Here is a 14,503-nt window from a genome sequence, read left to right as displayed (position 1 = left end):
GGACTCAGGTTAAAACACAGCAGGTCATTGTGCAAGTTAGGTTCCAAAAAGGGTAAAAATTAAAATAAATAAGTAAATGCAATGTAAATTTTAACCGAATAGAATTTGTATAGTATTATTTGGAGTAGTTGCACAAGTGATATGTGTGTTGATTATGTTTGTAAAACAGAAAATATTATGAGTAAGAGTTTGTAAATTCTTTACATTTATTAAGGATGAGCTGTGTACTTAATAGAAAAAATAGCAAAAATTGTATAATACTGTTTTTAGGAAATTGTCTCCTCTGTTCTTTTAAAATTTAGTGCTTTATAATAATGTATTTTTGTGTACCATTTGCCACCAAGGTAGACACCTCTCTTGCATTCATTGGGATTTTCATTTGATTGTTCCTTTCCATTATATATTTTTTAAATGGGAGATAAATTAATCATAGTCTTCTTGTGCCACTGTGAAATTTATTTTCTCGGCTGTTTCTATTTTAAGCCTATATATTTTTGTTTCCTTACTTCTTTATTCTACTTTTCTTATTTCTTACTGACAGCCTTCCGAAGATACTAAGGAGGAAATATTCATAGAGGAACAAACTGATGATCAGCTGTTGCATAAAGGTGTGATTATAAACGAATGCTCAGTATCTCATAAAAATTTCAGGAAAAGGCCGGACGTTATGCGCTCTCACACGAGCGAGAACCGATACTGCTGCAACGTCGGTGGTAAATCCTTCAGCCGGAAAAAAGTAGCAGGTCACATGGGTACTCACACAGGCAACAAGCCTCATTTTTGCACCTTATGTTGCAAATCATTTGTCAAGAAAAGTAGTTTATCTTATCACAAGGTGACTAGAACAGGAGAGAAGCCATACAGGTGCAATGTCTGTAGCAAGTCATTCAGACAGAAAGGCAGTCTCACCGATCATATGCGGACTCATACAGGCGAGAAGCCTTACTGCTGCAATGTCTGTGGCAAATCATTCATACAGAGAGGTAAATTAACCGCACATATGCGGACCCATACAGGCGACAAGCCGTACAGATGCAACGTCTGTAGCAAATCATTCATACTGAAAAGCATTCTAACGGGTCATATGCTGACCCATACACGCGAGAAGCCATACAGGTGCAATGTCTGTGGCAAATCATTCACACAGAGAGGTAAACTAACCGCACATATGTGGAGCCATACGGGCGAGAAGCCGTACAGGTGCAACGTCTGTAGCAAATTCTTCTTTCTGAAAAGCATTCTAACCGGTCATATGCAGACCCATACAGGCGAGAAGCCGTACAGGTGCAATGTTTGTAGCAAATCATTCATACAGAACGGGATTTTAACCGGTCATATGCGGACCCACACAGGCGAGAAACCATTCAGTTGCAATGCCTGTGGCAAATCTTTCACAAGAAAAGGCGTTCTGACCGATCATATGCGGATCCATACAGGCGAGAAGCCATACAGGTGCAATGAGTGTGGCAAATCATTCATACTGAGAGTTAGACTAACCGAACATATGCCGACCCATACAGGCGAGAAGCCAAACAGCTGCAATATCTGTGGCAAATCATTCACAAGGTAAGGTTGTCTGACCGTTCATATGCGGATCCATACAGGCGAGAAGCCATACCGCTGCAATGTCTGTGGCAAATCATTCACACAGAAAGGCATTCTAACCGGTCATATGAGGACCCATACAGGCGAGAAGTCATACAGCTGCAATGTCTGTGGCAAATCATTCATAAAGAGAGCCAAACTTACCGAACATATGCGGAGACATACTGGCGAGTCATAAAGAGAGGCAAACTAACCGAACATATGCGGACCAATACAGGCGAGAAACCTTACAGCTGCAATGTCTGTGGCAAATCATTCACGAGGAAAGGCAGTCTGACCGATCATATGCGGACCCATACAGGCGAGAAGCCAACATTTGCAATGTCTGTGGCTAATCATTCAGAAAGAAAGGCAGTCTGACCTAACTGTTCATATGCGGACACAAACAGAAGAGAAGCCATACTGTTGCAAAGTTTATTCCACTGAAGCACAACTTGTAGGATTCCGGCAAGATATAGCAGATATCCTGGATTCAGAAGGTCAATTGGTCTGTATCGCGACTGACCTGTCTAAGGCATTTGATAGGGTAGATCATGAGAGACTACTGGTAAAAATGAGTGCAATTGGACTAGATAGAAGAGTGACTGAATGGGTGGCTCTGTTTTTAGAAAATAGAACTCAGAGAATTAGAGTAGGTGAAGCTTTATCTTGCCCTGTAAAAATTAAGAGGGGAATTCCTGAAGGCAGTGATATTGGACCTTTATGTTTTCTTATATATATCAATGATATGTGTAAAGAAGTGGAATCAGAGATAAGGCTTTTCGCAGATGATGTTATTCTGTACAGAGTAATAAATAAGTTACAAGATTGTGAGCAACTGCAAAATGATCTCTATAATGTTCTCGGGTTGTTGCATTTTCAGATTAAAGCTCGCAAATGGGCTGTTTATACACCTTGAGTGCCACGTGAGACCAACGTTGACTCACAGAGCTTAATGCCATTCGGGCCGCGTGAGTCCGCTTTGGACTCACGCGCACTCTCAAAGTCTCAGGCCCCTTGGTGCTATACTGTCATCACATTTGGCATGTAAACGTATGTTAAATGAAAGTAGGTGCCCAGTACGTAATGAATCTATTCTTGGCCTGTTCGATGCGGCACCACGTCACTGTAATATATCAACCTCAATATGATGACATTATTTATGGTTTTCTGATCATGTCACGTGTACAAATAACACAATATTGTACTGTATAGTGTACTCATTGTTCATTGTCTCATATCAGGGTCTAGGCCTATAGGCAAATTGAAAACATAGGACAAAAAGTTACATGAACTTTCAAGAAAAAATATTTGTAACTGTCTCATTCGCAATCGGTACACTTTTTGCATATGAATTTAAAGTATAAGAAATGAGACTTTCTGAAGAAATATGATTCAAACTGTGTTTTACAATCACATTCACACTACAAATCTGTGCACTTTGAAGAAACAGTCCAAACAGAAGAAATTTTCACAGGTTGGTCATTTGAACTTAAGACTGTAGAGTCTTCCTCATGGCATATGGCCTTCTTGATTCCTGATGGATCTCTTCATAACAATTACTGCATCTCTGTCTTCCCTGCCAGCCTACATCCTCCAGTCGGTGGGGTAATACCTGTTTCTTTGATACTTGTGAGGGAACGTGAAAATTTTTGATACCGGTACCTGTTAACTGTTGAACAATGTCCTCTTAGAACTGGGTAACAGATATACTCTCATTCCCAAGTTGATTGGAAATATAGATGGCATTTACTATACTTGTGCTGATCAATATCTCTATAGCTATTTTTTGTACCATTTTACTCCGTCTCAGGGAAGTACTATAGCTCTTTTTATGATCTGATAAATCAATGTACGGTTTTCATGTGTTATACTCTATAACACTCCGTGGTTTTTGCTCTTCACCATCCCTCCTCTGAATAGTGACCATCTCACCAGTGTGTTTAGTTGTCAAAATTAAAACGTCTCTTTTATTGTGCCATTTCTGAACAACAACATCAGTGTTACTTTCCTGGGCTCTTGTCTTTCCTCTTGCTAACTTCATTTTAGTAACTTCGGTTGGATTATACTTCCAATTAGATTTCAGTGTTCGAAATATAAGAGTTTTATTCTTTAGTAGTTCATGAGCTAATGAGACAGACGTATACCAGTGTGTCAGGAAGGTGAGAACTGCGCTAGGATACGTGGTGACACATTGGTCTCACGCGGCCTATACAGCTGGAAGGTAGTGTCAGTGACTGCGTAAGACCAATGTGTCACCACAATTTTGACACAATGTTATGACTACAATTTTGGCCCAAGGTGACTAAAAGGTACATTTCTGTAATAAGGTGCACCATTTTATACTCTATAGTAAAAAAGAAAGAATGGCCTGGGTGGAATTTTTTTTACTGCATACGTGGCACTTAAGGTGTTAGTTCAGTAATGGCTACTATACTCCACCCATATCCAATCCCTCCTTCAACGCTAACGCCCCTTCCTCCCCAACATCAATAACCGAACCACCGCCGTCTCAATCTATATATGTAGGATTGAGACGGCAGTGAACCGAACTGCCGAACCTTACCCCCACCACTACCACGTGCAAGGGTTTGACAGCGGCATAGATCCTACCCTTCCGAGGGCCCGGCTCAGACTGAATACTTTTGCCCTCCACCCGCGTGGGCGCGCTGTTGTACATCACGTCACTCACCCTAAGCCCACGTGATGAATACGGCAGCTCCTATTGGTAGAAACATCTTCCGATTGCTATTGGTCGATTTGAGTTTGGCAACTTGGACCACGTGGGACGACCACTTTTTTGACGTTTGTGACATTTTGCTTTACTTTGATTTGTATGCGTATATCTGTTATATTCGTTTGCGTGTTTGAAGAAAAAGTAAAGATATTTGAGGTAAGCATCTTTACTGTTCTTGTTTTACTAATCTCCTGAGGCCAGAACATGAAAACATACCACACCAAGGCAAATGAATTTCGGATAATTTGAAACATAAGTGCGGCCAGTATCCAGTATTCGGGAGATAGTAGGTTCGAACCCCACTATCGGCAGCCCGGAAAATGGTTTTCTGTGGTTTCCCATTTTCACACCAGGCAAATGCTGGGGCTGTACCTTAACTAAGGCCACGGCTGCTTCCTTCCCATTCCTATGCCTTTCCTGTCCCATCATCGCCATTAGACCTATCTGTGTCGGTGCAACGTAAAGCAACTAGCCTTATCATATTTGTCCCCCTGTGGGTAGGGCCAGTATAATAACAGCCACAGCATCCTCTGTCTGCTGTAAGAGACGACTAAAAGGGGTCGCATGTGGGCTATGCACTTGGGAGCTTGGGTAGGCTACCACGGAGCCCTTAATTGAATTTTGGCACTGCTTCCGCTTACTTGTGCCAGGCTCCCCACTTTCATCTATCCTATTTGATCTACTTCGATCACGACCTGTTCTTTTCTGCCCCTGATTGTATTATGTATGGAGGCCTAGGGAGTCTTATTTTCCCTCCATGGCCCTGGTCCTCCTTAGCTGATACCATCATTTTCCTAGTGTCAACCCCCTTCCATTTATTCTCTCCGATTACTAATATATATAGGGGATGGTTGCCTAGTTGTACTTTCTCTTAAACCAATGAACTAGATTTTAGGCCCTTTTAATCAACAAGCATCATCATCTTAAGCAAGGAGATTTGTGGTGAGGGCAAGATGTTTGGTGGCCATGACATATACTAGGAACTGTCCCATCATTCGCCTTACTGCAGGTGAAAGGAAAAACCATTCTCAGGACAGCCAGTGGTAGGGGAACAGCCCGTTTCTGTGTCCGAAATGCAGAGGTGTAGAAACACGGTGGAACCATAGCCACCCCTCCTCTGCTTGGTTGGCCGGTTGGAGTGCATGCTGTCAGACCACAGATCAGCCTACTCTGCAACCACCAACATAGATTTCTGCCTTCGATATACAGTAGGTACAAATGGCACTGTCTGAAGTGAGTTTCCACTGTCTTCAACTGGCATTTCGTCTAGGTCACGGCAAAGTCCCTTGCACACTGTAATGTTGTGGAAGTAGCAGCATATTGTTCATAATACTGTACTAAATTAGCAAGCAATTCCTTGGACATAGCTCTTAATAGGTGGAGCTATGTTGTGACTTGGCATGGGAATGTTTTGTGCTGGATCAGCTGCCATATTATTGTATGTAGATCCTGATGCTACATATTTCTGTAAATTTATTAGAACTCCTCTCCTGCGGATGGACTGAAAGGAAGCATTATTTGTACCTCCTGCATGTTGTAAGAGGGAGCAATCACAGAATCTGTAAGCTATCTCTTGTCTTTTAAACCCTCAAATATATTAATGATTCCATCCTTTTCCATGTAGCAGAAAAATTTTGATATATCCTACTGTCACATAAAATAGAACATTTTTTTATTGTAAATAGTGTAGGTTAATGAATACAAGGAATGCATACAATTTTGTAGCTTGACATTGTTTATCATCTAAATGCAGATGACTGATTGAATGATATTTTGTGTTTTGGTGCAGTATGTAGGAACAGAGTATGTGCTATCATGTCTTGGTTTCTTCAAACACTACTCTGCCAGAGATTTGCCATCCTCTAGTAGATGCAAAAGAAGTACAAATCTCAATATTTTTCAGTGTGTGGCCCTAGGTGCCTCTTTTGACAGACTGAAAGATGTATCATATAGTAAGTTCCTTGGGAAAATACAAATGGTGTTGCTGAAAACTTTTGCAGTGTCAGTGCAACGTTAAACTGCAATAAGAGAGAAAAGTATTATGTTGTACCTTGTCAGTTCCAGTCTCTCTTTCATAAATGAATGATCTTGTATTTGTGTTGTATGGATAGTTTTCTGGCTGATGAATATTAATTGATGATTAACACTGCTGAATATAATGTCATGCGATTATGATATACTATGATCACTAAAACTTTTGTTCAAATTTCTACATGATTTTATACCTGTAACACTGTGGATAGTAGGTAGAATATAGCTCCATATATCAAAAGATCATGTTTCATTTCAATTTACCTTTGAATCCTACAAACTTCCTCCTTAGCATATGAGTTTCCTTTCATCATTTTGGTTCCTGAGTATGATTTTCTTTCTTACATTGTATTTATATTTTATTTCCTGCATAAGTGGCATATCTTGATACTATTGACTCTTACAGTTGGCTTAAGTAGTGTTAAAGAGGACTGATGTACGAGGGGATGTTAGTGTCTATTTCTGTCATAGGTCTTAATCTGAGATAAGTATTGCCAATCCCACTCACCTTCAGGTCACTTCCTTCCTCCCTTTGTGAGTTAGCTTCCTTTTTCCTCAGCAGCACAGGCAAGGCCAGTCACTCCGATCCTTCAAGGCTTTGTGGATTAGTAAAAATGAAATATAGCTCCATAATTGAAATAATTATAATAAGCAGCACAAGTGGTAAGCTTCTTTTCTCCAGCAAAAAAATTATTAATAATAATAATAAAGCACAGGCCAACCTCCAGGTGTATTGTTGTTCAGAATGCAGTATTTCAGGAAAAGGTAACAGAAAGAAGGAAAGAAAGAAAAATGAAAGAAAAATATAAGAGAAATAAAAAAAGAAAAAATATATTTAATGTAATATTTAAGTGTGGTGGGGGGACGAGAACCTGGGGACCCTCCGCGCGCTAAACGATTTAAATCACCCGCCCGGTAATTTTAGTTCAGCCCTGTTTACACTAGAGGCGCTGGTGTGCAATTCCTGGCGATCTTTGCGCAGCCGTTGCGTTCAGAAGTGAAAAATAACGTTGAGAGTCATCTCTTACTCATTCTCTTTGACCACGTGTAAAGCCCACTAGAGCAGGACTGTATTGATAGTTGATAGTTAGAAATATAAGGGGACATTGCACCCAGTGCTGTTTTCAAGAAGTGTCGTGTACTCTGGAGTTGTCACTGGTAATTCATCCTTTCCTAAATTCAGCCCGTTCTACTGACTGATACAAATCAAATCCGTTCTTTAAGTGTTTGTTTTAAGTGATTACACTGAATTAAAATATCAGGTTTTGTCTCGAGGTGTGAGGTATGTGTAACATAAGACGCGTATTAGCCATTTGTACAGCCTATTCCGTTAATTTATTGTGCTACAGATTTTCTTCATTGAGAAATTGGGATTCCTATCATTTACACTGTGTCCACAAATTTATAGATCTCAATTGGGAACAGTAAGAAGTTAATACTAATCTTTCTCAGTTTCAGCATTCTACATATTTTTAACATTTAATATTTTTAATTTTCTTAAATTTTATTTCTACTTAAGCATTAAAACTGTATACGCATATAACTGGCATTCTTTTTGAAAACTCCTGGCCTTTGTGTCACAAGTGCCAGCAAATCTGTTCCTCGTGTGTTGTAGCCATATAACGTAACTTACCTTACCTATCGAAATTTTTTGGAGTGAAGAATATTTCTGAAGGGCTACGCAGGTAAAGAATCGCGGATATTAGTTTCAGAAAGAAATTACAATATGTAGTGCATAATTTTAATTATTGCGTTGCTGTGTTATTTACCTATGTTTGCAATTTAATAGTGACGCTGTGAATGTTGAGTTGTTCTTTACACTGTAGGCTGCGACATATGGTGGTAGGGTTCGAAATTTTGAGAAGTTTCCGTTTAGGATATCATATGTAGAATTCTTGTTATGGTTATCAGTGTTGTTATGGAGATTCTTGTGCATTGTATCAGTCATAGAAAACTTGAGGTCCAATAGGTATGATCACAATATTAACAGTCATGTAAAATTTTGAGTCTTTTTGGTATGTTCATAATATTGACGGTCATGTAAAATTTCAAGCAAAATGCTTAGTCTATTGACAGATAACCCAAGTAGCAATGACATAAATAAGGTAATATGTATCTCTGGCCTATGTTTTAGTGTAAAATCATTGGAAGTAATCAAGAACCCCAGTACCTTCTAACTACTTCAGTTGCAGTGTGAAATGGACCTGCAAGTAAAAATCAAAGAGGAACCAGCCTGGCTTGAAAGAACAACAAATGCATCACTTGTGAGTCTCATGGCAAATAACTTTATAGAGGTCAGAATTTAACCCTTAGTAGCTGAATAAGTTTGGCAGGGGCGTAATTTACTATGTGCTTCCCCAGTATTAACCCCAGCAGTCGCCATTTGCTACATGGGCATCTAGGAAAAGTATGTCTCTCTTTTGTTTCTTTGTCTGGGAGTATGTGATAATGTACTACGCAAGGCAGCCAACTCTTAGGAAGTACAAACAACAGTATTTATATACATCTATAGGTCCAACTAGTGACAGAAACTTTGTTCATGGGGCAAGGAAAGGGGTTCTGGTGGCACATGCCCCCAGATGATGGTCGCCAAGTGGACAATTGGCCTCTAGCATTTACTAGGGAGATGGCAGTGCATGCTATGTTTGATAGTGGCAAAAAGCTGAATTAAAGTTGTGGACTTGATAGTGAAGGAACCTTGGTTAGGTCCAGCTACCCATGAAGTTGTGACAGGCAGCGTTTCAAGATCGAGGCATCAGGACATTTCATGAGTTAAGTACCCATCAAATGATGTTTATTGTTTATTGATTACCTCTGGCGTTTATTGAAATGGATTTCTGTAGGTTGTATGGTTATGTTTTTATTCTCCATGGTTTGGTAATGGTATTGTTGTGGGATTGACATCATCTCCTATCTTACATTATCCAATTTTAGTGCTAGTAGCTGCTGAAATGGACAATTGTGGGTGCTGGATTTAATTCGGTTATGGCCAGTAGGTCTTTGAATCTCATAGTGAACATATTTTTCCTCCAAAAGAAATTCCAGGTAAGATTTGCATCATTTAAACTTCTTTACAATGTTACTAATGTTGGGTGATCTCATAGTAAAACTCTGCCTTGGCGGAGAAGCGGTGAAATAATTTTGGAGAAGAAGCGACTTATTGTCATCATCTTTCCTTGCTCTGTCTGTTGCTGCTGTAAACACAGTCCATTGTAATCTTCTGAATGTTTGGCTTACAGTTCAGTCGCTCTTCATCTGATAGCTTACATGGTGATGTGATTTCATTCTACTTTCATGTTGGGGAGTGTAATTTGGGTCCATTCTAGAGGTATTTGATGAAGCTGAATATCCCAGCACACGTCTGTAGTTATACTGGCATAAAAGTGAATTCCTGCACATCATTCTTGCACCTCAGAGTCTTTGAAAACCTTGAGAGTTGGAAGAGGGATATTCAATGAATAATTGTGACTCGGCAGCAAAAATCTACTCCCAACACTGTGAACTGCTAATTTATAGATGTGATATTGTCCAGGAGTTGCTTAAAGGTGAAATTCTGCAGCTTATGCACACTGTTCTCTGAATAAATGTTTGCTGGTTGAGTTCTAAATTATAGACACCACAGAAGAGAACGGTGTCTGAACATATCTGAGATGCGAGTGCACTGCTATTCAAGATCTATACTCTTGACACTTCTTGTTATGTTCTATTCTTGGGTATATAGAAAAAAACAATAGCTGTCATCAACAACAACGGAATTCAAGAACTACAATGTGACCCTACAAATAAATTTCAAAACAAAATAAAACAAGCTATCCTGCAAACAGACTTTATTCTCACAGAACAAGAAAAGGAAAGCCTCACTATCAAAAAATCCCAAACTCTCCACAGTAAGAGCCATCCCCAAAATACACAAAAGCTCATGTCCCATTAGACCAATAGTAAATTATGATGTGCCAAGTTACAATTTAAGCTAACAACTGAAAAAATCCTGAAAGAGAAAATCTCACTTAAAGAAGACAGATAAATTAAAACCAGCCTATAACTAATCAACCCCTTCCCGCCCGAAAGCGCCCGACTGTTCACTTTGCCTTACGGTCCATATTGCCCGAAAACACCCAGCTGCATTATCTGCATACGTGTGCAATCTATGCAATAGTTTTGTATTTTTTGGTAGTGAATTGTTTATTAGGCTTTGATGAACATGCAGTACAATATACAAGGCTTAGGAAATAAAAGAAGAGTGAGAATTCGTCTTGAAGTTGTCTAGGCAACGGACTTGAACTTCTGCGAGTGCTGGTCAGCTGTTTAGTTCGTAAACATGATGGGATTGAATACTGCGGATATTGAGACTGAGCTGAATAACGGCATAAGAAATGACACAGAATTGTTGAGCAGGGGTGGAGGTAAATTTTTAGTGAGTAAATAACATATCAACAAAGATAATTTTACTGATAACTGTGATATAAGTGAAAACGGATATCTAGAAATCGGAGCTGATGATGATGCGGCTGCAATTCAGGTAACACAAACATTTTGTTTCATTACTCAATGATTATATGGATGATGTTGAACCTATCAATAATTTCAAAAGAGTATAATGAGAAATAGGTTATATTTTTACATATGTTGGGCAGAGACAATCTATTCAGTGACATTACCGATTGCGTATATATCAATGCAGCAATCAAACAGGCGCATTTCAGTAAAATAGAAACAGAATGGGAAGACACTTGCTAGAGGAAATGAAAGTTGATGTACGATGTTACCATTACACTTCCAGAATCTCATCTTTATTGGCTTAGGGGGATTTAGACAACATGAGAATATGACAAATACAGCCTACCACAGTGTTGAGTATCTCCAGCACGGGTGGGGGTATGAACCGACAAACTTATGACTCAATGAATAGAGAAATGGACATGATGGTATGTTAAATGTTGTAAATGATGGCATGTTTTCTGATATTATTGAAAATGAAACGGTGTGTTCTGCTTGAATGTTTCCTAATTAATAGGTTGAAACCTGGGGATAACCGGAGCAAAAATGTAGGTGGTAAAAGGTTAAAGATACCCTTTGACATCACTAACATGTACACCAACGTAACAATAGATGAATCCATTAAAATTATCGAAAATCATCATAAAGAAAATACTTCACTGCAGGAAACCAAATAAATAATTAGCCTTATTAGAACAATGCTACACCAAAATTGCTTTGCATTCACTGACAAGATCTATTGCACAAAGAAGGGTTAGCCATGGGCTCACCATTATAAGGTATAATAGCAAACATTTTTTTAATAACTTTGAAAACATCTTCTGAACGTATCAGCATTCAAAAGGAATATTATACTGGAGCAGGTATGTAGGCGACATCATGTGCATATGATAATGACTTCACTAATGCACACCAGTTATTAAACACACTAAACTATTTACAAAATTCCACCAGCTTCACAATGGAGCAAGAATGTAATAAGAAAATAACACCACAATCAGCAGGAATAATGGAAACCTGTCTTACAAAGTGTACAGAAAGCCCACTCAGGTGTTGCATGCTATTGACGAGTCTAACCATGCATACACGCTAAAAATAGCTGGATTGAATACAATGATACACAGAGCTGTTTCCATACCAATGAGCACAATGGAGTTCAATGAAGAGGCACAAATTGTTAAACAAATCATGAAAGAAGACAACCACCCTCCAGGCACAGTAGATAAAATATTAAACAAACAAAAGAAAAGTCCCTGGAAAACCACCACACTTGGTTCTCAACTACATTAATAATAACACATTAAAAGTAGGTTATATCTTTAGGAAACAGGGTTTTAATTAACCTTTAGGATGAACAACACACTGCAGAGACACATCAGCAAGTGCACCTAAACAAAAAAGACCCTTTCTCAAAGTCACGAGTCTATGAATTCAAGTGCCAAGAACTTAACTGCAATGCCACCTATATAGGTCATACAAAACAAAATTTCCACACAAGATTCAAAGAACACAATAAACGATCAGATATAATCAGCATTCAGCCTTTGGGGAGCACATATACGACAGTTCACACTATTTCACAGACATCAACACAGATCTAAAAATTTTACACATTGAAAATAAAATAAAATCTTCGAATATGAGGGAAGCAATCGAGATCTACATCGCAAAAAGTGCTAACGTAACCAACTTAAATGACCATACACACTTAAAAAATTCCCCGCACATCACTCTACTCACATAATATCTGGACCATACTTACTCATTAAAATGGCATTTATCACAATAATATCCTATAGATATTCTCTATTTCAATTCCATACATTATTCATCTAAAATCATTCAGTTGCATTCATCCATCTTACATAAAAGTACATTATAACATGAAGTAGGTTATAAACCTTCTCTCCCCTCTCCAGTGTGGAAAGAGTATTCCACAGTGCTCCACTCGTTCCATCCTACTTCCCCCTCTCCTCTCCATGGTACAGTGTACTAGATTTTAACATCCAGTAGGAGGGATCCACAATGTTCGGCACTCCCCTCTCATGCTTCCCTTCCCCTCTCTGTAAGGTTTGTGCTACACTCAAAACTTTCCATTTACCTGAAATAGTATTTGGTGACAACAAAGTTGGCATTGGCAGTCTAGATAAGTTCAGGAGTTTTCTCGATATATTCATACTTGTAAATTTCTTATTTGTCAGTACTGGCTCATATTATCACTGAACTCTCTATCATTGACAAGTTTATGCAACGTAAACAATGCTGTACATATATGCATATTTTGTGTGATTTCATAGAGCCTGAGGATGTTCTTGTAGAATGAAACATGTCATTCTTTGTATAATAGAGTGTATATTTTTACGGGTATGTTTATAGTGTAATAATTTATGTTAAAATTGTATGTTTGACAAACTAGAAAGTTTTTTTGTTACATTTAACTAAGTCTACAATGGAAAGTATGGCTTCATCTTTAACAAACTCTCCATTTTGTGCGTCATTTTATCTTCCTTTCCTTAGTTCAGCGTCTGTTCGATTTCTTCTGTATTAAATGGGATAAGTGAGTATATTCTGGAATTTTATACTTTAATTCGCTTTTATTAGTAAACTAACTTGTAATAGAATGTAAGCTTTTGATCACAGTCCCTCCTGCACCCCTGTAGTGTCAAAATGTTTCATGAATCCAAGTGAAAAATTTAAAGGTCTCGTAGTATGAGGGCCATCCGATAAATAGGTTTCCCTATTTTACAAAAAATACAAGCAGGCTATTTACACTTGTGCTGGTCCTGCAGTGTGGGGATAGCATGCCTGCCTCTTACCCAGAGGCCCCGGGTTCAATTCCTGGCCAGGTCAGGGATTTTTACCTGCATCTGAGGGCTGGTTGGAGGTCTACTCAGCCTATGTGATTAAAATTGAGGAGCTATCTGACAGTGAGATGGTGGCCCTGGTCTAGGAAGTCTAGAATAACGACGGAGAGGATTGTTCGTGCTCACCACATGACACCTCGTAATCTGTAGGCCTTTGGGCTGAGCAGTGGTCACTTGGTAAGCCATGGCCCTACGGGGGCTGTTGCCCCATGGTGCTTGGTTTTATTTACCTTTGAGATATATTTAATTTTCATTCTACAACTCGTACACTACTTTTCCACATAGTCACTATTTCAGTCCAAACATTTTGTTATCTTGGCAGCAGTTTCTTGATACCTTCATCATACCGGGTCGGGTCCCATCTCTGTAGACAGCGGTGCACTTCCTCTTCCACCTCTTCATCAGTTGCAAACCGCTTACCTACAAGGTGCAACTTGAGTTGTGGATAGAGGTGGAAATCACTCGGGGCAAGTTCCGCAGAATAAGGTGGATGGGGAAAAAGGTCCCTTTTGAAGTTCTGCAGCAAATACTGCGTCCTTTGAGCTGAATGGGCAATATTTTCTGAGACAAGACCAGAACGTTTTCGTTGGATTTCAACTCTGAGCTTCGTGAGGACCGTGCAGGACCTCTCATGTGTGACCACAGTGCATTGGGGCAGGCAGTCAACCAATACAACATCATTACAGTCCCAAAAGGGAGTAGCCAAAACTATGCCTACAGAGGCTGAGTTCTAACCGGGCAAGTTGGCCATGCGGTTAAGGCCGCGCAGCCGTGAGCTTGCATCTGGGAG

The 14,503-nt window shown here is 39.3% G+C and overlaps 1 pseudogene; it reads left to right on the top strand.

Moving 5' to 3' along the window:
- Positions 1-748: 748 nt before the first annotated feature.
- Positions 749-1,768, top strand: LOC137503257 (zinc finger protein ZFP2-like; annotated as a pseudogene).
- Positions 1,769-14,503: the final 12,735 nt, after the last annotated feature.

Source organism: Anabrus simplex, chromosome X (genome assembly GCF_040414725.1).
Source record: "Anabrus simplex isolate iqAnaSimp1 chromosome X, ASM4041472v1, whole genome shotgun sequence".
NCBI lineage: Eukaryota > Metazoa > Arthropoda > Insecta > Orthoptera > Tettigoniidae > Anabrus > Anabrus simplex.
This window is presented reverse-complemented; position numbering and strand designations above follow the sequence as displayed.